Source organism: Ascaphus truei, chromosome 22, assembly GCF_040206685.1.
Source record: "Ascaphus truei isolate aAscTru1 chromosome 22, aAscTru1.hap1, whole genome shotgun sequence".
NCBI lineage: Eukaryota > Metazoa > Chordata > Amphibia > Anura > Ascaphidae > Ascaphus > Ascaphus truei.
The window spans coordinates 4,818,697-4,844,448 of NC_134504.1; the positions used below are offsets into that span (position 1 = coordinate 4,818,697).

Genomic DNA, 25,752 nt, shown 5'->3' on the forward strand with positions numbered 1-25,752 from the left:
AATAGTAAAAATAATATTAATAACTCATTTAAAATGTAATAATGTAATAAACAGTCACATAATTTAATAACAAACAGTGCAATCACGTAATACAAATCATTCATAAATGTATTATCAATAAAGTAAAAAATAATCATCATTTAATAATAAAAAATGTAACAATGAACTGCAATAATAATGATAAAATGTTATTTGTACAGCGCAGGGGCAGTGCGATGTTGGAGGGAGGGCAATGTTAGACAAACTGAGACAGTAGGAAGGATTACTACTCCAAAGAGCTAACAAAAAATATATACATATTTAATCATAAATAATGTCATATTAAACAGTGCTATAATAATAATAATAAAACTTACTAATACACTATTTACCAAAAAAAAAAAAACCGTGATAATGAAATGTGACATTCACAATTTATTTTTATATCTTTATTTTTCAGATGCCAAAATATCTTTGCTGTCTTCGCTAAATGGCAAGGCATCCTGCTGCGTAATATTTATTTATTATCATATCGGTTTTTTGTTATTATATCAAGACATTAACCCCCACACTGCCAGAGCATTTTCCAAATTGAAACCCGCTTGACATGGAGGGGATGGTTTAATATCTATGTATATTTTTTAATACACACACTATATACAGTAATATATACAAATTATATAATATATACACACTATAATATATACACACGCACACTATATAATTGTAACGGTCAGACCCTCACCCAATCTCATATTGGCCCCTGTGGGTGTAATCTGCTCCCAATTACATGTGTGTGTGTTGTGGTGCACCTGCTGGCTCACAGGACTCCTGAGTCTCCCGCCGGTTGGTAATGGGGAATATCACCATGACAGGCGTCTGAGGTAGTGTGCTGAGTCCTACTTACATTTGGTACAGCGCCTCCACCCCATCAGAATCCCTACGGCAGCAGGGAGGAGTATCTGACGGGGAACTCCTTGGTGCATCTTCTTGTGGAATAACTCCAGACTCACACAGGAAGGGTATCTTGAACCAGGGCATCTTTAATTGCATGTCTCGTGGCAGACTGCCCAGCACAGCGGCCGGCACTTAGCCGCACATCTTGTAGAGGTACTCCCTGCAGAAGGTTCCTCCTCTCTCTCTAATCGAGTTGCTCTTTCACCTCTCCCATAAGGGAGGTCACCAGCTGTGCCAGGCCCCTGGACACAGTGGGTAATAGATTGTCCCTTGGCCACTCTGCCAGACAGACTTGAACTGCTGCAGACCTTGAACTCCAACTCTGAACCAGCAGAACTTAACACAACACACTAACTTTAGGCAGTGCTGTGCAATATATAGGCTCCAGAAAAGACCCACCTCTGTGTCACTAACAGTGGACACAAAGCATGCTGTCACTTCCTTTGCTACATATGACACATCACAGGGTTTTGAGGGCAAACCTCCATGATCACTACTGGCAACCCTGCCTTCTTACCAGGATTACTGCCAGCAAGAGAGAGATCTGTACACCAATTTTTTACACATGGCTACATAATATATACACACTATATAATGTAATACACACTATATAATATACAGACTGTATAATATATACACACTATATAATATATACAGTACACACACTATAATATAATACACACACTATATAATATATACACATAGTATATAATATAATACACGCACACTATATAATATATACACACTATATAAGATATACACACAGTATATAATATATACACACACTATTTTGACCCACACCCCCCCGCCCCCTTTTTTTTTACAGGATGGGGAAAGGAGTTCCCCCAGTTTCCTAGAGAATTACTTGGGGAAAGTACCCCGTTCCTGTCTGGTTTTTGCACCGGGATTTAAATTGCCGTCCAATAGCAGCCTGCGACGTATGACATTGCGGCTTCCTATTGGCTCGCGGGAGCTGCGAGATTGGAACGGCTACCTGGTTGCCCCTGGAGAGTCAGAGACACAGGTAGCTTCATCAGAAAACAGCGCCGGTCAGCTCCAGGGGTTCCCACGTGGTCCAAACAAAGGAGGGGTACAGAGACAGAGCAGCCAGGGTTTGCGGCTTAAGCATAAGGTGACTCTTGCTATGTAGTAAGAATTTGGCCCCTGGGGATTTCGTAGGCAGATAAAAATAATATCCCCCTTTAATGAAACGCGATGAGTAAGGCTGCAGGCCACGCTAGCGCTGAGCGTGCTGACCGCGCTGTGCTTGCCGAGGTTAGTTTCAACAACTGAAAGTGTCCCGTCCCCGCTCACGCAGTGCGCGCTTGAGCGCGGGCACAGACGCTCATCCACGCTTGGCCCTTGCGTAAACAAAAAAAATGGACTTTCAACAGCCCTCAACTTACCCGCAACGCCCCCCCGCGCGCACTTGCGAAATAGTGCGGACACCTGGCGCTCATGCTTGGAGAGCTGGTGACGTCACCGCTCTCAAGCATGAGCGTGGTCAGCGCCAGCGGGGTTGCAGCCTAAGGCCTCGGACATGGTGCCGGGAGCGGCGCTGACCCGTGCTGAGGCGCGCTGGTGCTTACCAGTAAGCCCCTGCAGCCGCAATGAGAGCGGCTTTAGCAGGGGCTCGCGCACGCTTCCGCACGCCTGCGGAAGCGCGTGTCTTACCAAATCTTTCGTTTCGGCGCTCACGGGAGCGCGGGGCCCAATGAGGGAGAACCAGCTCCGTGACGTCACTGGCCCGCCCCCCAGACACGCCCACGGACGGCGCGCGCTCTAAGGCCAGGGAAAGCAGCGCTTTCCCTCAGCCTCAGCGCGCCTCCGCACGGCTTCAGTCTCTATGGACTCAGCCTAAAGCATTTTCCCGCTTTCTCTTACTGCTCTTTCCCGCGTCGTGTGATCCCTCTGGCAGCCGGACAAGAGAATGAGTCACGGGAATGATGTAACCGTATCGTCAGCCCGTCACCTGCCGGCTCTGCTTGTGTGCAGTAGCGTGTATTACGGTATTAACCCTTTGCGTGCCTTGTAGCCGTAGCTGCTGAGGCAGGGGTGGCCAACTCCAGTCCTCAAGGGCCAGGTTTTCAGCATATCCCTGCTTCAGCACAACTGGCTCAGTCATTATGACTGAGCCACTGATTGAGCCACCTGTGCTGAAGCAGGGATATCCTTAAAACTAGATTGTGAGCTCTTCGGGGCAGGGACTCCTTTTCCTAAATGTCACTTTTATGTCTGAAGCGCTTCTTCCCATCATGTGTTATTTCATTTGTATTATTTGTTATTTATATGATTGTCCCGTGTATTACTGCTGTGACGCGCTATGTACATTAATGGCGCTATATAAATAAAGACATACATACATACATACAAAACCTGACCTGTTGGTGGCCATTGAGGACAGGAGCTGGCCAGCCCTGCTTTAAGTGAGTTTGCTCCTATGAATGATACTGAATATACGCAGTGACTAATATTATCATCCCTCCTGCACCAACACGTGAACTTCTTAGTCCCCTGTATGAGATGCACTTTCAGACCTGTGCAGATCACTTTGTAATGTTCCTTTGATAGTCAGACAATATTCCACTTAGATTTGTATGTAATACATTTTGCGCAATCATGAGCGCGATATAACAACTCCTTGTCCCTGTTTTTTTAACATTTGGTTTACAGAGCTCCTTGCCCCGCCCGACACGGTAAAGCACCCCTCCTGTGCAGCCCTCCTGTGCAGCCCCCCTGTGCAGCCCTCCTGTGCACCCTCCTGTGCACCCCTCCTGTGCACCCCTCCTGTGCACCCCTCCTGTGCACCCCTCCTGTGCACCCCTCCTGTGCAGCCCTCCTGTGCACCCTCCTGTGCACCCCTCCTGTGCACCCCTCCTGTGCAGCCCTCCTGTGCACCCCTCCTGTGCACCCTCCTGTGCAGCCCTCCTGTGCACCCCTCCTGTGCACCCTCCTGTGCACCCCTCCTGTGCACCCCTCCTGTGCACCCCTCCTGTGCACCCTCCTGTGCACCCCTCCTGTGCACCCTCCTGTGCACCCCTCCTGTGCACCCCTCCTGTGCAGCCCTCCTGTGCACCCCTCCTGTGCACCCCTCCTGTGCAGCCCTCCTGTGCACCCCTCCTGTGCACCCCTCCTGTGCACCCTCCTGTGCACCCCTCCTGTGCAGCCCTCCTGTGCACCCCTCCTGTGCACCCCTCCTGTGCAGCCCTCCTGTGCAGCCCTCCTGTGCACCCTCCTGTGCTCCCCTCCTGTGCACCCCTCCTGTGCAGCCCTCCTGTGCACCCCTCCTGTGCACCCCTCATGGGGTTTGAAGCAGGGTGGTCTCCGGAGCTGAACTGCGTTGATTTCAGCACCGGGGACCCCCTGCTTCTTGAGATACCTACCTCCGTAGGGGGCGCCAGTATCTCTCTGCTGTTTAAATGTCCTGCGTCTCGCGGGCCAATAGGAAGCCTCAAGGGATGACGTCATGGCTTCCTATTGGCCTGTGTGATGCGAGGAAATTTAAGCTGCCATTATGTTAGCCCAAACTAGCCCACCGGCGCTGCTACCGGTACCCTCTTCCACTGCGCGGTATAACAGGGGACGCGTTCCTGTGGCATAGTGTCGCAGGTCACTCTGGCATGAGAATGGTTAACGTTCTAGTGGCGCCTTCTGTCGGTTTCCCAGGTTCCCCGCGCTGACCGTCCGCCGGCCCATTGCACGTGTATTTTTCCCACGGTCAGTTTCTCGCCCCCTGTGTCGCGTATACGCAGCAGTGTTTGCACGCGCAAAGTATCCTATTCCAGGCAGGGACCCGGCGGTCCAAGGCGCAGAGCGGTACGAGTTCTGTTCGTTCTGCGTCTCGGGCGGGACTTCTTGGGCCAGCACTTTCGTCACGGTCATCTCACTTTGCCAGGACGCCAAACGGCTGTGGTACTCAAGTGGTTAACCACGTATCTGCAAGCCGAAGGCTGCGTCCCCAGACCTCCCTGCTGCATGCGCGCCTGGCGGCGCGTGAACAGACTACGGGGGGCGGGGCCATGACGGGGCATATCTGCGCTCCGACCACGTGATCGCGTTGCAGCACGGGAAGACAACATTCTTGTATTCCCTGCCAGCGCCCGCATCACAGCGCTTTGCGCGCCCACACGCACACAGCCACTGGGGCCTGCCCCGTACAGGGCTGCGCTGTGGTGTGTGGCGCACACGCCGCAGCGCACACTGAGGACATGGCCTTAGGCCAAGAGTGGAAAACTCCAGTCCTCAAGGGTCACCAGCCGGTCAAGTATTAGGGATATCCCTGCTTCAGCACAGGTGGCTCAATCAGTGGCCATGACATCACCCGTCAGGTTCGCCCTCATTGGCTGAACCGCCGGGGGGCATGGCCTAGCGCTCCGTCGCTAGTTCTACTCACAATTTTCATGTCTGCCTGAAAAACGCGTCGCGCAGTGCGGCAGCCACCCCTCGCAGCGGGCCCGGCCCCATTGAGGGGCGGCTCTTGTCCCCGCGGGTGCTGCAGCAGCCAGCGGGGACCAAGTCTCAATCAGTGCCTGCTTCAGCACAGGTGGCTTAATCAGTGGCTCGGTCTTCAACTCGACTGAGCCATTGATTGAGCCACCTGTGCTGAAGCAGGGGTATCCTTAAAACCTGACTTGTTAGTGCCCCTTGAGGACTGGAGTTGGTCACCCCAGCCTTCGGCAGTGAAGGGGTTTACGGATAGAAGGGGGAGTAGCACGTTGTGTAAAATTCAGAAGAGTTGACGGTCCTCTGAGTGAATCACGGGACATGTGCAGAAGACAGGAAGGAAGTGAGGCAAGCTATTTGGGGGGGGGGGGGGTATTCACAATGCTTTAGCTTCTACTAAACACAACCCCCTCCCCCTCTCCTGCTTCCTCTGTCTCAATGTAAGTTGGGTTAGATGTCATGCTACCCGCGCCAATACTTCCCCTAGCATCAATTTCACAGTAACATTGCCCTGAGACATAGAGCCGCGGTGCGGACGCAGGCAGGGCGGCTGACCGTTCAGAGTAAAGCACTGCAGGCTTTGAGTAGGGTGGCCAGGCGGCTTGTCCAAAAATACTGGACACAATGGTGAAAGGTGCGACGCGCGCGAATCGCTCGTGGGGAAGAATGTTATTTATAAATGATGTGACGATAGAGAGCATTTGGCCCGGGATTAAAGGGGTTACACCCCATTTGGCCACCCTCTACTCTCACCTGGGAAGCAAGGGGTTAACTGGACTGAGGTCCAGTAATGTGTTTTGCCTTGCTTCAATATCCAAATGTTTATTCCCCTGTGTAAATGTATTGTGTTATCCTGGTGTTTGCACTCACACATACACTAGGGTTGATGCGGGAGGGAAGGGGTTAATGTTAAAATAGTGATTCTAGCCCTTTGTTTAAGTTACCCTCAAAGATGCCTGCCTACTAAGGAATGCAAATGGTCAGGAGAGCGACCAAATGTTTAGGAAACAGCCCTGATCAAAGGCTCAGCCACTCTACCTGTTTGCAGGAAGCTGGAGTGGGTTGTGAGCGTTATAACTCACACTTACAAACCATAGTATCCTGCCAGACCCCTCATGTGGTAGACTGGCCAAACGCCTCTGATTTAGGAGTGGGGCTACAGAATGAGTGACCTTATTAAATATAAGAATATTATGAGATGTCCTCGGCTGAACGTGCTAAAAGCTACATATGTGTATTCGTGGGACTGATCCGCAACTAACGGTTACAGACACCTGAAGTTTAGCCAGTACTAAGAGCCAGATATTAATATCTCTCTTAATTTTAGTATTACACGGTAGTATTTAGTCTCATTGGGAGCGTCATGCGTGACGGAATGTATTAATATTACTCGCGTGCCAGTAAGTATAACTGAACTGAAGTTATGAAGTTATTTACAGTGTATATGGAATTTTGGTTCTGTTCTGAAAATGCAGACCCCCATCTACTATGCTAATAGTCAGAAAGAGCATCCTGCAAGAATTAACATAGCCCGGTGATCAAAAAGGTAACTGCCCTAATTGTTTATACTGGGGGCAGGAACCAAGGGACTGAATGTTTGTAAGTGTGATACTTCACACTTACAATGGAAGCTAAAATCTGCTTCAAAGAGATTTTTTCTAGCCAACTCGGCATCTAGGCTTAAGAGATGAGTTTGACATGGTATTTAAGTCAGAGTCACCCCTTACTCAAATGTCTTCATGTGTCTTCATGGGTTCCTTCATGTGCTTCATGATCTGCATGTATTGCTGTAATGCCAACATCTGAAACTGAATTATGGAAGAAATGGCCCATCCTGTATCCTGATGGCTTTCTTGTCCTAACCTTTAAGTAAGTGTCCATATTTTGTCTGTTATTTGTATATCTCGTGTGTTCACCTTTATCAAGGAATAAATTATATTTTATCATATCTAAGTCTCGTCCGGTTCAACCCAGTTATATCTTTGGTGGTGTATTATTAATAACCTGTCACAAAGCTCCCGTCACAAATGACCCGACTGTTACGCCATTGTTTCTAAATTTCACTCCAAGTATTCACCAATTTGCACCAATGTATATTCTGTTTCGTAAAAAATCTGGGGAGGGGTCTTGGGAGTGGGTCGGAGGGTGTGAGTGGGAGGGAGTGGGTGGGAGGGAGAGTGAGTGAGTGAGTGAGTGGGTGGGTGGGAGTTGGGAGCACCCTTCCGAGGATTGTTTTAGGAAATAGAATATGAAATAGTGCAAATTTGTGCAAATTGGTGCGCGCTTGGAGTGAAATTTAGAACAAATGACATAATGGTCAGATCATTTATAAATAACTGACCTGCAGTCACACTGTACATGGCGAGCAATACTGATCTTACTGCTCCGCCCACACATTCTAAGATTGTTGCACCCCTTCTCATCCTCTCACCCTCCCACCCCCCTCGTCTTCTCACCCCCTGCCTTCATCCTCTCTCATCACCCCACCCTCCATCCTCTCACCACCCCCCTCCCTTCATCCTCTTTCACCCCCCCCTCCCTTCATCCTCACCCCCTCCCTTCATCCTCACACCCCTCCCTTCATCCTCACCCCCCATCCCTTCATCGTCACTCCCACAGGACTGCCAGAGAAACATACACAAAACAGTAGACACACACAAAACAGAACAAATACACACACACACAACAGAACAAATACACACACACACACACACACCAGAACAAATACACACACACACACACACACACACACAAAACAGAACAAATACACACACACACACACACAAAACAGAACAAATACACACACACACACAAAACAGAACAAATACACACACACAGGGCCGCCAACAGATATCGTGGGGCTCAGGACAAACATTTTAAGCAGCCCCCCCGTGTCGGCGGTTTTGCGAGCCGCCCCCCATTTCACACACCTCACTAGCCCCCTCTCTTCCCATGTATTTCTCTCCTCTCCGTCTCACCCCCTCTCACTCTCCCGCCTCGCATGTATTTCTCTCCCCTGCGTCTCACTCTTACTCCCTCTTTTCCTCACTCACCCCCTCTCTCCTCTCCCTCCGTCAATTACCCCAACGCTCACTCATTCCCTCTCCCCTCTCACAATTACACGAATAAAATATATACCAAAAAACTTCCCACCCCCAATGCAAAAAACGCCCAGAGAGGTAATACCGGTGTACACGTACACACCCAGAGAGGTAATACCGGTGTACACATACCCGCCCAGAGAGGTAATACCGGTATACACATACCCGCCCAGAGAGGTAATACCGGAATACACATACCCGCTGAGAGAGGTAATACCGGTATACACATACACGCCCAGAGAGGTAATACCGGTATACACATACCCGCCCAGAGAGGTAATACCGGAATACACATACCCGCCCAGAGAGGTAATACCGGTATACACATACCCGCCCAGAGAGGTAATACCGGAATACACATACCCGCCCAGAGAGGTAATACCGGTATCCACATACACGCCCAGAGAGGTAATACCGGTATACATATACACGCCCAGAGAGGTAATACCGGTATACACATACACGCCCAGAGAGGTAATACCGGTATACACATACACGCCCAGAGAGGTAATACCGGTATACACGTACACGCCCAGAGAGGTAATACCGGTATACACATACACGCCCAGAATGGTAATACCGGTATACACATACACGCCCAGAGAGGTTATACCGGTATACATGTACACGCCCAGAGAGGTAATACCGGTATACACGTACACGCCCAGAGAGGTAATACCGGTATACACGTACACGCCCAGAGAGGTAATACCGGTATACACGTACACGCCCAGAGAGGTAATACCGGTATACACGTACACGCCCAGAGAGGTAATACCGGTATACACATACTCGCCCAGAGAGGTAATACCGGTATACACATACTCGCCCAGAGAGGTAATACCGTTATACACGTACATGCCCAGAGAGGTAATACCGGTATACACGTACACGCCCAGAGAGGTAATACCGGTATACACACACACACAGAGAGGTAATACCGGTATACACATACACGCCCAGAGAGGGAATACCGGTATACACATACACGCCCAGAGAGGTAATACCGATATACACATACACGCCCAGAGAGGTAATACCGGTATACACGTACATGCCCAGAGAGGTAATACCGGTATACACGTACACGCCCAGAGAGGTAATACCGGTATACACATACACGCCCAGAGAAGTAATACCGGTATACACATACACGCCCAGAGAGGTAATACCGGTATACACATACACGCCCAGAGAGGTAATACCGGTATACACATACACGCCCAGAGAGGTAATACCGGTATACACATACACGCCCAGAGAGGTAATACCGGTATACACATACACGCCCAGAGAGGTAATACCGGTATACACATACACGCCCAGAGAGGTAATACCGGTATACACGTACACGCCCAGAGAGGTAATACCGGTATACACGTACACGCCCAGAGAGGTAATACTGGTATACACGTACACGCCCAGAGAGGTAATACCGGTATACACGTACACGCCCAGAGAGGTAATACCGGTATACACGTACACGCCCAGAGAGGTAATACCGGTATAGACGTACACGCCCAGAGAGGTAATACCGGTATACACTTACACGCCCAGAGAGGTAATACCGGTATACACATACACGCCCAGAGACGTAATGCCGGTATACACATACACGCCCAGAGAGGTAATACCGGTATACACATACACACCCAGAGAGATAATACCGGTATACACATACACGCCCAGAGAGGTAATACCGGTATACGCATACACGCCCAGAGAGGTAATACCGGTATACGCATACACGCCCAGAGAGGTAATACCGGTATACGCATACACGCCCAGAGAGGTAATACCGGTATACGCATACACGCCCAGAGAGGGAATACCGGTATACACATACACGCCCAGAGAGGTAATACCGGTATACACATACACGCCCAGAGAGGTAATACCGGTATACACATACACGCCCAGAGAGGGAATACCGGTATACACACACACGCCCAGAGAGGTAATACCGGTATACACATACACGCCCAGAGAGGTAATACCGGTATACACATACACGCCCAAAGAGGTAATACCGGTATACACGTACACGCCCAGAGAGGTAATACCGGTATACACGTACACGCCCAGAGAGGTAATACCGGTATACACGTACACGCCCAGAAAGGTAATACCGGTATACACGTACACACCCAGAGAGGTAATACCGGTATACACGTACACGCCCAGAGAGGTAATACCGGTATACACGTACACGCCCAGAGAGGTAATACCGGTATACAGATACACGCCCAGAGAGGTAATACCGGTATACACACACGCCCAGATAGGTAATACCGGTATACACACACACGCCCAGAGAGGTAATACCGGTATACGCATACACGCCCAGAGAGGTAATACCGGTATACACATACACGCCCAGAGAGGTAATACCGGTATACACATACACGCCCAGGGAGATAATACCGGTATACACATACACGCCCAGAGAGGTAATACCGGTATACACATACACGCCCAGAGAAAAATACCGGTATACACATACACGCCCAGGGAGATAATACAGGTATACACATACACGCCCAGGGAGATAATACAGGTATACACATACACGTCCACTATTACCTCTAATCTTTTACTGGACAGAGTGTCCAAATACAGGACAGTCCGGTTCAATACTGGACACCTGGCAACCTTACGTCTCAAAACCCCACTATGCCCGAGAAATGCCTATTATTCAGATACCGTTCCCCTGCTCCCATGTGGCATCAACACAGACAATTTACCAAGACACAAAAGAACACACAGTCAGAAGAACAAGTGGCAACAGATGCAAATTCCTCCACTGAAAGGGGCTTCCCGGCGTGTTCGGCCGGGCAGGAGCGAGATCCTTAATGTATTCTGCTGCAGCCTGGAGGGGCGGCAGGCGGGGAATATTCCACAGGGAGCCTTCTGTGTGGGGGAGGGCTCAGATCGATGGGAACTGGGGAGCCACGAGATTCACCGGGGGTGTTGCCGGCTGAATTCTCTGTGCCGCAAATGAAGCAAGCCCGAATCTGGGAGGAGACCCCCGTGTTCTCCACACCACACGGTGTACGTGAGGTCATGGGGGTCACTGGATGAAGAAGAGACAGTGACTGATCCCCAGAAAGTCACCAAGCCTTCGCCTTCCCGGTGGCTTAATCACTTGGAAGGCGCAGCAAAGCGTAGCACCAGTTAGTAAACCTGCCCCCTTGTCTCCATGTGCCTCCGACACATCGGTAGCTCGTGAGGGCCACTTGGCTACAATATTTATTTGATGGACCAGGCCAGACCTCCGCTCCATTTAAACCCCATGGAGTCTTTGCCAGTACGGGGGAAGTAGGGTTTGGAGCATATAGAATAAGAGCCAACTCCACTCCTCAAGGGCCACCGACAGTTCAGGATTTAAGGATACCCCTGCTTCAGCACAGGTGGCTCAATCAAAGATTGAGCCACCTGTGCTGAAGCAGGTACTGATTAGGCCATCTGTGCTGAAGCAGGGACTGATTAAGCCACCTGCGCTGAAGCAGGGACATCCTGAAAACCTGACCTGTCGGTGGCCCTTGTGGACTGGAGTTGGCCATTAAAGAGTTAACCCAAGGCTTAGAAATCAAATATTTGGAAGAGCTACGAAACGCGCTGGGACTGCGAATAATGAGGATAGCCAGAAATATATTTATAAAGCCTAATAATAGGATCTGTTCGTACAACCCCCCCCCCCCCCTTCCCTGCCCCTGAAGGTATTCGGGGTTAAATAGTTTATTGTAGACATGGGGGCTTTTTTATTTTTAACACAATCAGGGAAGAAAAAGCTGGGCCTGGTTCTGGGACTTGTTTCACGAGGAAGCTGCGAAATGCGCCGGGGAACCCGAGATGAAATTGGATACGTTGAACCCCTGTGTATTTATCTGCAGGGGTCTTAAACTCTGTCTTCAAGGGCCACTAACAGACCAGGTTTTATGGATATCCCCGCTTCAACACAGGCGGCACAGTCTTTGACTGAGCCACCTGTGCTGAAGCAGGGATATCAATAAAAGCTGTCTGTTGGTGGCCCTTGAGGACTGAGTTTGAGACCCCTGATTTGCAGTATGAAGAACGATAACAATTAGCATCATTTAGGTAGAAGCGGGAGCGGAGTCCGACAGAGAAGCCTGCGCGCTGGAGAACCATCTCTCCGGGATAAAAGGTTTATCTGCCAGGGCCGTGACCAATCTCTTCCCACAGCTGAGCAGGGGAGCGTCGGGGGCCACTGGGAGAACAGACTATTCCAAATTCGGTTCCCAGGCAGTCTAAACAACAGTGTGCGACACAATAGTCCCATTCAGCCGAGACAGCCCTGTGTGCGTCTGGGGGGTTTGCTGAAATAGGGCAGCGGGCTGGTCGCCCCGTCAGTGGAAAAGAGCTGGTCCCACCGAGAAAGGGGAAGCGGAATTGCAACGAAGACGTGAAAGCACTCAGCCATGTAACGCCTCTCCCAGACAACACGACCATTAAATGTACGTGTACGTCTCGGTTCTCGTCGAGTTTTGAACCCCAGAAGTTTCTTAAAAGCCAGATGGATGTCTCTAGATACGCGATATCTTGGCGTCCCCTGCTTTATAGAGAAGTACGTCGGTAAAAATACAGCGTCGCGTGAAATATACCTCCCGGTAATCAAGGCGCGGGTAACAAAGGCGCCAATTTAATATGCGGTGAAGGTAGGAATGTTTCAGAGCCAAAAAATGTAAGTTATATTTACCAGAAGTGCGTTCAAACTGCGGAGTGCTCATTTGCCTGGCATTACCCAGAATCCCTGGCTGCATTGGAAGCACTGTATGCGAAGAGATAATGGGGAAGGGCAGACCTGTCTGAGACGTGTGAAAGTGCCCATAAGTGGGGTTTTTAGTTGCTATTCAACCAGAAAGACAATAAAAATGATTAATGACCCGTTTAAATTCCAAATACGTTTCCCGGCGATGGATAATGAAACGCGGTGATAGGATTTGTAAGAAGCATTTCTCGGGAGAGAGCAATGTGTCGGTAATTAGTGCAGATAACGCAATAAAATGGCCAACAAATCTCCTATGAACAACTGAACAAAGGCAGCGGACGAAATAAACACAGCTCAACCCCGTTATAGCGCGATCCGTTACAGCGCGATCCGTTACAGCGCGATCCGCTACAGCGCGATCCGTTACAGCGCGACCCGTTACAGCGCGATCCGTTACAGCGCGATCCGTTACAGCGCGATCCGTTACAGCGCGATCCGTTACAGCTCAACCCCGTTACAGCGCGATCCGTTACAGCGCGATCCGTTACAGCGCGACCCGTTACAGCGCGACCCGTTACAGCGCGATCCGTTACAGCGCGGTCCGTTACAGCGCGATCCGTTACAGCGCGATCCGTTACAGCGCGATCCGTTACAGCGCGATCCGTTACAGTGCGGTCCGTTACAGCGCGATCCGTTACAGCGCGATCCGTTACAGCGCGATCCGCTACTACGCGAATCCGCTTATAGCGCGATCCGTTACAGCGCGATCCGTTACAGCGCGATCCGCTACTACGCGAATCCGCTTATAGCGCGGTGCGAGCGCGGCTCCCAGGTTTTTGTATGTATGAATACTTTACAACACGATTATTGGCGTCTTAAATACTTTATTGTGCAACGCATACAACTGTACATTATTTCTAACGCGATCCGCTTATAGCGCAATGTGATTCTTTGGACCCCAAGCGCAGCGTTATAAGGGGGTTGAGCTGTATACATATTTAGGCCACTGACAGTAACAGGGGTTATTCATTAAAACGCAATAGTGCCGATCAGGGCACTAGTACGCAAAAACTTCAATTTACTTCATTGAGAATGAATCAACATTCTGATTAACTATAATAATAACAACACTAATTCAGGCACTTCTCTTCGTCTCCTAAATTAGATTGTAAGCTCTTTGGTCAATTAAGGCTGCATTGTTGTACTAGACACAGCGCTGTATAAACTATCAGCGCTCAGTGAAAGACATGAATATCACCAGTAACATCACGCCAGCTGCCTGATTAGCAGTAGCTCGTGCGTTAGTGTTTCCACGGAAACAAAACATCCTCTGAATGGCAAAAAAATGCGTTTAACAAAAGATCTGGTGTCAGATTCAATCCGCGTGCGAATTCAGAGTGAAGTCCTGTATGTACAGTACTTCCCGAGCGGCTTCTGTGATGGCATGTCATGATTGGGGTGTCGGAGTTAAAGCCATGTGTATGTGTGTGTGTGTGTGTATGTATATGTAACGATCTGAGGGTTGCCATACTCAAAGGTAATCTTAAAACACCGAAAGAGAGACGGTTGCATGAATACAAATTTATGCAACTGTTCGGGACACTTAGCAGTGGCCTAAACAGAGATCGAAATTTTATGAGTCATTACTGACAGTAGCGAACTCTCTTCCCATGAGCGCTAAAGGCCATGTCTGTACATACTGTGCTATATGTATGCACACACAGCTGTCTCTCACACATACTAATACAGTACTCCTTATTTCTCCATCCATATACACCAATAGGGACCACATAGTATCCACACACACTTTTAGTTGTGCTACAAACTCTCACATTTCCACACCCACCCACACCATTTATATCCCTCTCACTCCACACACACCTTGTGTAAAGCACTGTATATACTGTGGGCTCTCCATTCATTTTTTTATTCACACTGATACACATACACACTCTTTCTTCACTTGCTTCCAGTTACCTTTTGACACCTCTAGCCATAAAACACATCCACACCGGGGGAAGGACCAGTACAGATAACATTCCAAGAGACACTGTTTTTAAGTTATCCTTGCTTCATTCATTGTAACACCGCCGGAAGAAGAGATCAGTGTATCTCGAAAGCTCGCACAAATAAAAGCATTTCGTTAGCCACAGAACGGTATCATCTATTTATTTTTTGATTATATATATATATATTCACAGCGCTTCTTCGTGTAGGGAGCATGTATTTATGTAGCGCCATCCAGGTGCATAGCGCGTCACAGCGCTAATATACGTGACATCATAATATAACACGTAATGGGAATAAGTGCTTCAGACATGAAAGTAACACTAGGAAAAGGAGTCCCTGCTCTGAAGAGCTTACAATCTAATGTATGTCTGTATAACTTCATGTATGCAGCGCCAAATTGGTGCAAAACGCACTTAGATAGCAAATGTTGTTTTGTTTTTTTATTTATATTCATATTTTTATAATTATATTACTAGCTGAAAGTCGCTCGGGAATTCTGAGAAACCCCAAAATACTGAAATCGATAAATGGATAATTTAATTTATTCGTTTCTGCGTCTCTCCCCTCGGCAACCTTGCAGCTAGCTGGCCTCCGCACCTCTCGGCTCGGATACCCGGGTGTCGATTCTGGGAGTCTCCTGAAGAAACTGGGCGATCCAGTGAAACGCGTCGAGCGCCTGAAATTGCAAACCGCGGACTGTGAGAGATGGAGGATCACGGCTCTGCTGCTTCCTGGAATCAACTTCCGGGTATCCAAGCCGAGAGGTGTGGAGGCCAGCTAGCTGCAAGGTTGCCGAGAGGAGAGACGCAAGAACACCTGTGGACGCTGGCGGAAGGTGAACGCTGCAGGCAGGATACCACAGACGGCGCCTATTCCGGTCAGGACAGCCATTGATGTTCCTGTTATTGTTTTACACCATGTGAGAACGTACATGCTTTACTTATCACCCTGATACATTTTATATCAGTCTACGCTATTGGGGCGTCTTGTTTTCACATTCTTAAAGCTCTTCACATATCACGAAGTCCTGGCTGTATTACCATTATTGGACATTTGAAAATGCCTGAAAAGAACCGATAGATTATGAGTACGCAATCCATATTCATTAGACATATTTAGTGTTTTTTTTGTGTTTTTATATCTTTATTCACATATCTGCGCTCCCCACCGACTTGGAGAACAGATTAACGTGAGCCTGGCGCATTCAATGGCGGGTTAATACTCTGGAATTGCATATTAACCAGAGACTTCTGTGGTGTCTGCGTTGTCTTTCAAAAAGAGATAATAACTGCTGTTTGGAGGCCTGCAATTACGCTGCTTAAAAGTCTGCGCCTCCCTCCGCACAATGCACCCGACATTTCCATTGTGCTCAGTGCTTATTTGCAATTCGTGTGGAGTGTCTCGCGACAGACTCGAGAGGTTCAAGCAGTGAGACGTATCTCCTGGGGCGTGACATGTCTACGTTTAATGTGTGCTTCAAAATGAGCAGAAAATGCACAGGTTACTTTTTGTTTTTACATAACCTCCCCCCAGCCCCCTCCCCCCCGCCCCCGTCAATTTTTTAAAGAATGGGAAATGCGCCAGGGTCCCCCAAAGCCAAATACCAGGGAGTCCCGGCCCTAAATCACTCTCAGGGGAAACAAAATGGCTGCCAAATCTCAGCCCAATAGGAAGCTGCGACATCATCGCTTTTGGCTTCCTATTGGACGGCTATTTAAATCCCCTTCCATAACCAGGAAGTAATAACTTCACCGGTAAGTTTCCCGGGCAGCGGGGGTCCCGGAGCTGATGATGGGGGATTTAGCTCATGGTGGACCGCCCCGGTTCCCAGCCAGTGGGGGGGATTGCTCTTTTAACACAGTTAAGTGAAGCAGCCTGGGCTTTCTTTAACCCCTTCAGCACACCCTCCACCTGTACCTGAGTTTCATGTCCTGTACCTATTACATTCAGCGGTCCCTGCTGTACCTATCACTGCCGGAGGCTGAAGTGGCAGCTAATTAAAGCAGCTGGGAGATTGATGATGTATTTGTTAATGATCAGCTAGTTGGGGGGGAATAACACCCAATTTATTGTGTGTGTGTGTGGGGGGGGGGGGATAACACCCCTTCTATTGTGTGTGTATAAGTATTTACACATAAATCCATAAATACACATTTTGTATGAATAATATGATCTTTGCATATAGCCATGTTATGATGTGCCAAATGTAGGAGGCTCTGCTTCAGTACAGAGGGACCTTTAACACACAACCTATGAGCATTTCACAGGGAAGTATTTACCAAAGTTTGTGCTCAAAAGAAATAAATACAAAATAACTGACTGACTATACAAGGCTTGGGTACATGTGCTATTTAATGTGCGACAGTGCCACCCTGTGGTCACACATAGTACACAACAGCCTGCTTTAACCGATAGGGGGCATGTTATCCAGAACTGAGTGTAATTATACAAAGGGTCATTTTAATCTTTCGTCTCTTGGTGTCCGTGTATCAAGGTGTATTCCACAAGTCTCCCATCTGTGTCAGCTTACAATTTAGCGCCATAAGGAGGAATTATATATATAAAAATAAAATATATATACTGTATATTGGAACTATTACTATGAGCTCATTTACATGTCTTGGACAGGTCTGCAACCCTGCCTTTCACCATTATCACCCAGCATACAGTGCTTCCACTGCAGCAAGGGATTCTGGGAAATGGCATGCAAATGAGCACACAGTGCTACCTTTTGCTTCAAATCCATTTTGACATGGACTCCTATACACACACACACACACACACACACACACACACTTGACTGGCGTTCAAAGCACATCAAGAGACGACAACCGAAAGTAAGATGGAAGGATGAAAACAAAAAATGTGTTGGAGCGACGTGGAGAAGAGAGGCTGTAACCGCAGGACCTGGGGTATCACTGGGGAGGCTTCATCCAGCAGCGGGGAGACACGGGCTGGAGAGGATGGGATGAGGGAGTGTGGGGGAGAGACGTGGAGAAGAGAGGCTGTAACCGCAGGACCTGGGAGATCATTGGGGAGGCTTCATCCAGCAGCAGGGAGACGTGGGCTGGAGAGGATGGGATGAGGGAATGTGTGGGTGCGACGTGGAGAAGAGAGGCTGTAACCGCAGGACCTGGGGGATCACTGGGGAGGCTTCATCCAGCATCGGGGAGACACGGGCTGGAGAGGATGGGATGAGGGAATGTGTGGGAGCGACGTGGAGAAGAGAGGCTGTAACCGCAGGACCTGGGAGATCATTGGGGAGGCTTCATCCAGCAGTGGGGAGACACGGGCTGGAGAGGATGGGATGAGGGGATGTGGGGGAGAGACGTGGAGAAGAGAGGCTGTAACCGCAGGACCTGGGAGATCATTGGGGAGGCTTCATCCAGCAGTGGGGAGACACGGGCTGGAATTAATATATATATAATATAGGATAAAGAATAAGAACAGCTGAGTAACTGAAGACATTGCAGACACACACAGTCATTCCCTACAACACTGGTTGTGTACGGCAATAATTATATTTTCATATCCATAGTAGAATACGTTATGTGATACAACGTAACCTAAACGTGTATACAGTACCAGGCAAGCAGCTGCAGACATAGGTGGGAGCAGTATAGGAAGGAAATCAATCTAAGAATTGGGGGGAGACGAGAATACGTGGAAGTGTTCGTGGGACAGGGATCTCCCACGGGCGCCCCCCGCGGGGCTGTGTTGAGGTCCTTGGACTCTCTCCTCCTGCTGATTTCATGCACTTGCGCAGGCAGTACTCTCACCCTGAAACTCACTTGTTACTTAATATAGATATATGTGGTGCAGATGATATAAGTGCGGGCATAATGTTGAAATATAATAGTTACATCTGTAAATGTATCTAAAGCGATATTACAATAAAATGTTTCCTGATCTGACCCCCTTTAGGGCGGTCACCAAATCTCCGCCGGTGTTTGGCCGTTACTCACCTCGCCGCGGGGACATCTCTCCGCCGGCCACTTTGCCGCCACGGTAAATCACTAACGTTACCCTAAAAACCCGTAATCTTAACCCCTAATAGTAACGTGACGCCCTACCCTAAAAAGCTTAACCCTTTACTCTAACCCCCTACCCTTAACCCCCTACCCTAACCGCTAAATTAACCCTTACATTAACTTGCTGGCAAAGCAGCCGGTGGCCGAACGTCCCGCGGTTACAGTAATCTATACAAAGAGACACAATACATGTTACACACCACTAAAGCCACCAATAGCCCAAGGATACCATAAGCCGGCAACCCCGGCGGGGGGTTAAGTTCTACACGTGGCGACCCCAAACGAGTCAGTAGGAACGAGGCAGAACTTCACCGCAGCTGCGCCTCAAACAAACTGCGCTGGACACGCTGAGGCGTCCGATCCCCACACGGAGGGATCACGGGAGGGGTAATTAGCGGTTATGTCTAGGTAAGGAGCGTGGTAAGGGCTGAGAGACGGCACTAGGTCTTGCCAAATATGGGATGGGGCGGGATGCACCCAATTTCTTTGGGGGGGGTCTGAGGTAACCTAACTTATGGGATTCCCAGATGTCAACTTCCAGGAAAATCCTAAAAGTGAGCTCCAATCTTGTACGTAAGATGTTAAGAGAGCCCGGAAGCGGCAATCCAGGTTTCCGGAGCTGAACCCCCATTAATTTCTGCTCCGGGGACCCCCTGCTTCCGGAGATACTCACCTCCGTAGGGGGCGCCGCTATCACTGTGACGTTTAAATGCCCAGGGCATGCGTTCCAATATTAAACTGTAAGGCAGGGGTCTCAAAATCCGTCCTCAAGGGTCACCAGCTTTTATGGATATCCCTGCTTCAGCACAGGTGGCTCACTCAGTGGCTCAGTCGAAGACTGTGCTGAAGCAGGGATACCCATAAAAGCTGGCGTGTTAGTGGCCCTTGAGGACTGAGCTTGAGACCTCTGCTAGGGATGACATCACGGCTTCCTATTGGCTCGCGTGACACCGGGGCATTTAAACGCCGCCATTATGTTAGGCACACAAGTTCCCTGGCTGCAGATACCGGCACCCCCTATGGAGGTAAGTATCTCAGGAAGCAGGGGGTCCCCAGAGCTGAAATGAAGGGGGTTCAGCTCAATAGACCCCCTGCTTCAATCCTATAACAACAACAAACACACACAGCCCTGCATCCTGGATTGCTGCTTAAAATCCCGTCACATGTCCCTTTTTACTCTGTAATATTTTGATCCGCCGGTATGGGGGCTTGTCCCGGGCACCCCAATCTTTAACATTTAGTCACTAGTTCGGCTGCTTTTCTTCTCTGCTTATTCTAGTCTCTCCCTTTCGCTCACACGTCGCCCGTCTCCCAAATTACAGGCGGGGTCCGTGGAATTTCTGAGCCCGGTCACAGCAAACCTGTGCGACGGGTTCTGGGAGCCTGCGAGCGCTGCCGCCGCGTCTGCCGAGAGACTGCACACACGGCTCGAAGTTCTGGTCACTGCCGCTCGTTCGAGACATCCCCCCGTGGGACAATGCCCGAAGAGCCGGGGGCCCCCGGAACTAGTAAAGATCCCTGCAGGACCCACACCCGTGCCTTTTACAGGTAAGTACAATTTCGTGGCCAGAGGCGCCCGCAACGCGTCAACAATATGGATGTAGATCAGGGGTGGACAACTTCGGTCATCAAGGTTTTCGGGATATTCCCTGCTTCAGCACGGTATTGGGGTTCTTTCTCTCGGACTTCTGGTTAGGTCAGGCTTTCAGGATATCTCGGCTTCAGCACAGGGGGCTCAATCAGTGGTTCAGTCGATGAGCCACTGATTGAGCCACCTGTGCTGAAGCAGGGACTGATTTAGCCATCTGTGCTGAAGCAAAGACGGATTGAGCCACCAGCGCTGAAGCAGGGACTGACTTAGCCACCTGTTCTGAAGCAGAGACTGATTGAGCCACTGGCGCTGAAGCAGGGGACTGATTGAGCCACCAGCGCTGAAGCAGGGACTGACTTAGCCACCTGTTCTGAAGCAGAGGCTGATTGAGCCACTGGCGCTGAAGCAGGGGACTGATTGAGCCACCAGCGCTGAAGCAGGGATATCCTGAATACCTGACCAGTTGGTCGCCTTTGAGGACTGGAGTTGGCCAGTCCATGATAGAGATGACCACAAAGTCCGGGTTTCTGCTTTATGAGAGTAACAGCAATTAGATTGTAAGCTCTTTGGTGTAGGGTTCCTTTGCCTCTGTGTTTACGTTTGTCTCCGCGTTATCGCTCTGCTATTATCCTGTAAATTGTCTGTGGGTGAAGAAGTATCGGGGCCACTTTGGGGTGAATAGATGCCAGTAAGGGTACCGGGGTTCTTGGTTCCCGTTTTGCCAGGTTTGCTTCTGCTTTGCGATCGGAAGAGTGTCGCGGGGAGGAGTTCGGAGAGAGAGCTATGAGACGCACACGGTAAAATGGGACGTACCGACTTCCGCAGCCCACAAGCCTTTGATTACTGTTATTGAAAACTAATTACTTAAGCTGCCTGCTTCCCGGGGTTCACTAAATGGCCGCCTTTCAGTTTCGATCAATCCTTCAGCCAGTGTAACTCAGCAGCTACAATGTATCCTTATATCACTACGGTCACATTATCTATTGTTACAGTTTGCAGCTCAAACTGCTGGGAAAATTGGCAACAAATGATCACAAACAGCAAAGTGTTGCAAATATCTTCCACTTCTGGGTAGGTGGGATAAAACCTGCTATAGAAATCAAAGGAGGCTCTGTATATAACACTCATTAAACATGGCATTACGAGTTGAAAAAAAGAAAAAGCAGAGACATCCTGAAAACCTGACCTGTTGGTGGCCCTTGAGGACTGGAGTTGGCCGCCGCTGGTACAGATGAACTTGAAACTTACCATTAAAATAAATCCTTATATGTTTGTGCTAGAAATTCTTGCATGTGCTAATAGTACGCAGAACGCGTTGGGTACAGGTCTCGTCGGGCAGTAGGTAACAAGAAACTGTATTGCAAATATAAATTAATCCTATTATTACCGACCTTGTTCTATACCTTCTATCCTACAAATAATATATACAGCTGCAGGAATTCATATACAAGCCTATACTGTATGTAATGCATTGCAGTCTCGTCTCCAATCCATAGGTGACACTCTATATGGAACATCAGGGACCTCCGAGATAGCCGCTTAGCACTGACTTTGAGATCTTCCCCCGACCTTGCACGACCTTTCTTCAAACCGCTGACTTCCCACTGAGTTTACACAACCTATTTCTAAACATAGCTAATGGGTTTCGTGGCTGGGACGTTGGAGCCAAAACGGTGTTTAGTAAACATGTCCCTGACTCTCCGTCCCCACACGGCTGAAGTAACGGACTCACCGGATATTTTTATCACTTCTAGGAATTCTCTTCTCCTTGTTACCCCTTCACCGCTACATCACAGGAGTTAGTTTACCATCTAGTAATTATGGTCTAATATGTAATAGTAACCCAGCTATGGAAACCCTATTAAGATACAACAGGGGTTCCCCGGGCGTCGCTAAAGGGTTCCCTGCAGTTTTCAGGTCATTTGAAAATAGTACCAAATACAGAAGAATTTACAATGCATCTGATCTCAGACGCGCTATTAGAGAGGGTTGGAGTTCCTTACAATGTATCTGATCTCAGACGTGCTATTAGAGAGGGTTGGGGTTCCTTACAATGCATCTGATCTCAGACGCGCTATTAGAGAGGGTTGGGGTTCCTTACAATGCATCTGATCTCAGACGCGCTATTAGAGAGGGTCGGGGTTCCTCCCAATGCATCTGATCTCAGACGCGCTATTAGAGAGGGTTGGGGTTCCTCACAATGCATCTGATCTCAGACGCGCTATTAGAGAGGGTTGGGGTTCCTCACAATGCATCTGATCTCAGACGCGCTATTAGAGAGGGTTGGGGTTCCTTACAATGCATCTGATCTCAGACGCGCTATTAGAGAGGGTTGGGGTTCCTTACAATGCATCTGATCTCAGACACGGTATTAGAGAAGGTTGGGGTTCCTTACAATGCATCTGATCTCAGACGCGCTATTAGAGAGGGTTGGGGTTCCTCACAATGCATCTGATCTCAGACGCGCTATTAGAGAGGGTTGGGGTTCCTCACAATGCATCTGATCTCAGACGCGCTATTAGAGAGGGTTGGGGTTCCTTACAATGCATCTGATCTCAGACGCGCTATTAGAGAGGGTTGGGGTTCCTTACAATGCATCTGATCTCAGACACGGTATTAGAGAAGGTTGGGGTTCCTTACAATGCATCTGATCTCAGACGCGCTATTAGAGAGGATTGGGGTTCCTCACAATGCATCTGATCTCAGACGCGCTATTAGAGAGGGTTGGGGTTCCTTACAATGCATCTGATCTCAGACGCGCTATTAGAGAGGGTTGGGGTTCCTTACAATGCATCTGATCTCAGACACGGTATTAGAGAAGGTTGGGGTTCCTTACAATGCATCTGATCTCAGACGCGCTATTAGAGAGGATTGGGGATCCTCACAATGCATCTGATCTCAGACGCGCTATTAGAGAGGGTTGGGGTTCCTCACAATGCATCTGATCTCAGACGCGCTATTAGAGAGGGTTGGGGTTCCTCACAATGCATCTGAACTCAGACGCGCTATTAGAGAGGGTTGGGGTTCCTTACAATGCATCTGATCTCAGACGCGCTATTAGAGAGGGTTGGGGTTCCTCACAATGCATCTGATCTCAGACGCGCTATTAGAGAGGGTTGGGGTTCCTTACAATGCATCTGATCTCAGACGCGCTATTAGAAAGTGTTGGGGTTCCGCAAAATTTCACCATATAATTATAGGGTTCCTTAACCAAAAGACAAAGTTCAAACACACTCCTCCAGATATATCACTAAGACTCCGGTGATTTGGCGCCTTTGCCACAGCGGGTCCATTACCTGTTGAAATGTCGCTGGCGCCCGGACAATGCGTTAGAAGTTATCTGCTCTGAGGTATTTCAAGATTGCAGCGCTACAAAATGGAGCAGCGGAAGTTGCCGGATCACCGGCTTCCCCTGGGTTTGTTTACCGATATACCAGTGACAATGGCGCAATATAATGCACATACTGTATAGACACGGCACAGAAAATCATAGAGTAAACTGCAAGGGACCCTGGCGGAGACTTTCCGACGAGCGGCACAGCAAAAGGATTCGCAAGCGCGCGGAAGCGCAGGTCTTAGGGAAATGTAAACTTTCCCCGCTTGCTGAAACGCAGGGCCGGTCACGTGAGCGGTTCGCCCAATGAGGGCGAACCAGCTCCGTGACGTCACCGGCCCGCCCCCTGACGGCGCGCAGGGAAAGCACCCGCAAGGCCAGGGAAAGCACCCGCTTTCCCTGAGCCTCAGCGCACCTCAGCACGCCAGCGGGAAGCTTGGCCGAGGCCTTAAGAACATGTATGGCACGCAGCGACACTCTGAAGCCAATAAAACAGAACGAAGACTCCGTGTGAATCCACTGAACCTAAATATCTCCAGTTCAACCTTATGTAACCGCTGTTATCTCCCAACGCATTTCACAACACGCCCAATCTCCCCATCCATCTGCTGTGTAACCAAATAGAAAATAGCCGTTTGTTGATATGGCGTCAGATAAAGGATTACTTGTTAACAGGAACGAGCAGGATTTTTCAGAGCTTGGGAGTTTTCAGAAATTCCAGATATTCATCCAATTGCAATAAAGTTTATATATAAGTTTATTGGTTTCCCGGCCCAGGTCAAATCCGAGACCATCTTAACCTTTTCAGTTCCGACTGCGCTGCTTTCTTACACAACAGCGACGTTTGCATACTACATGCCCACACACATCTACTATATATTGTGGAAAGCTGTCTGTCTGCGCGCTCTGTCTGTCTGTGCGCTCTGTCTGTGCGCTCTGTCTGCCTGTGCGCTCTGTCTGTCTGCGCGCTCTGTCTGTCTGTCTGTGCGCTTTGTCTGTCTGTGCGCTCTGTCTGTCTGTGCGCTCTGTCTGTCTGTGCGCTCTGTCTGTCTGTCTGTGCGCTCTGTCTGCGCGCTCTGTCTGTCTGTGCGCTCTGTCTGTCTGCACGCTCTGTCTGTCTGTCTGTGCGTTTTGTCTGTCTGTGCGCTCTGTCTGTCTGTGCGCTCTGTCTGTCTGTGCGCTCTGTCTGTCTGTGCGCTCTGTCTGTCTGCGCGCTCTGTCTGTCTGTCTGCGCGCTCTGTCTGTCTGTGCGCTCTGTCTGTCTGTCTGCGCGATCTGCGTTTGGACGCCTCTTAAGATATCGTAACCACATTTTGCACGATGGATCCTGAGATCAAGAAGCTGATTTTGTCTGTTTGGATACAATTGGACGCCATTTTGATTCAAGATGGCGGGCTGAACCTTTCAAATCTGTACTGATTTAAACCACAGTTGCGCCGGGTTGTAAGTAGCTGGGCTGGATGGAGAAAATCCACGTTTGGCACGTTAGTCAGCTTTATGTTGGATGCTCCAGTCAGGGAACTGGGAAAATGTGTGTTTTTGTACCTGATGGAAAAACCAAATATATAGTTTACCCA

The 25,752-nt window shown here is 49.1% G+C and overlaps 1 protein-coding gene across 2 annotated transcripts in view; it reads left to right on the forward strand.

Annotated features, from left to right (window-relative positions):
* The first annotated feature begins 20,630 nt into the window (after positions 1–20,630).
* RNF222 (ring finger protein 222) overlaps positions 20,631–25,752 on the forward strand; it is a 15,357-nt gene continuing 10,235 nt past the window's right edge. The window contains exon 1 of one of the 2 annotated variants that reach the window (XM_075579715.1): positions 20,631–20,798. The gene's annotated coding sequence lies outside the window, so the exon portion shown is untranslated. Of the gene's footprint in view, positions 20,799–25,680 lie in introns of those variants that run through there. The other variant, XM_075579716.1, reaches the window with a different exon arrangement.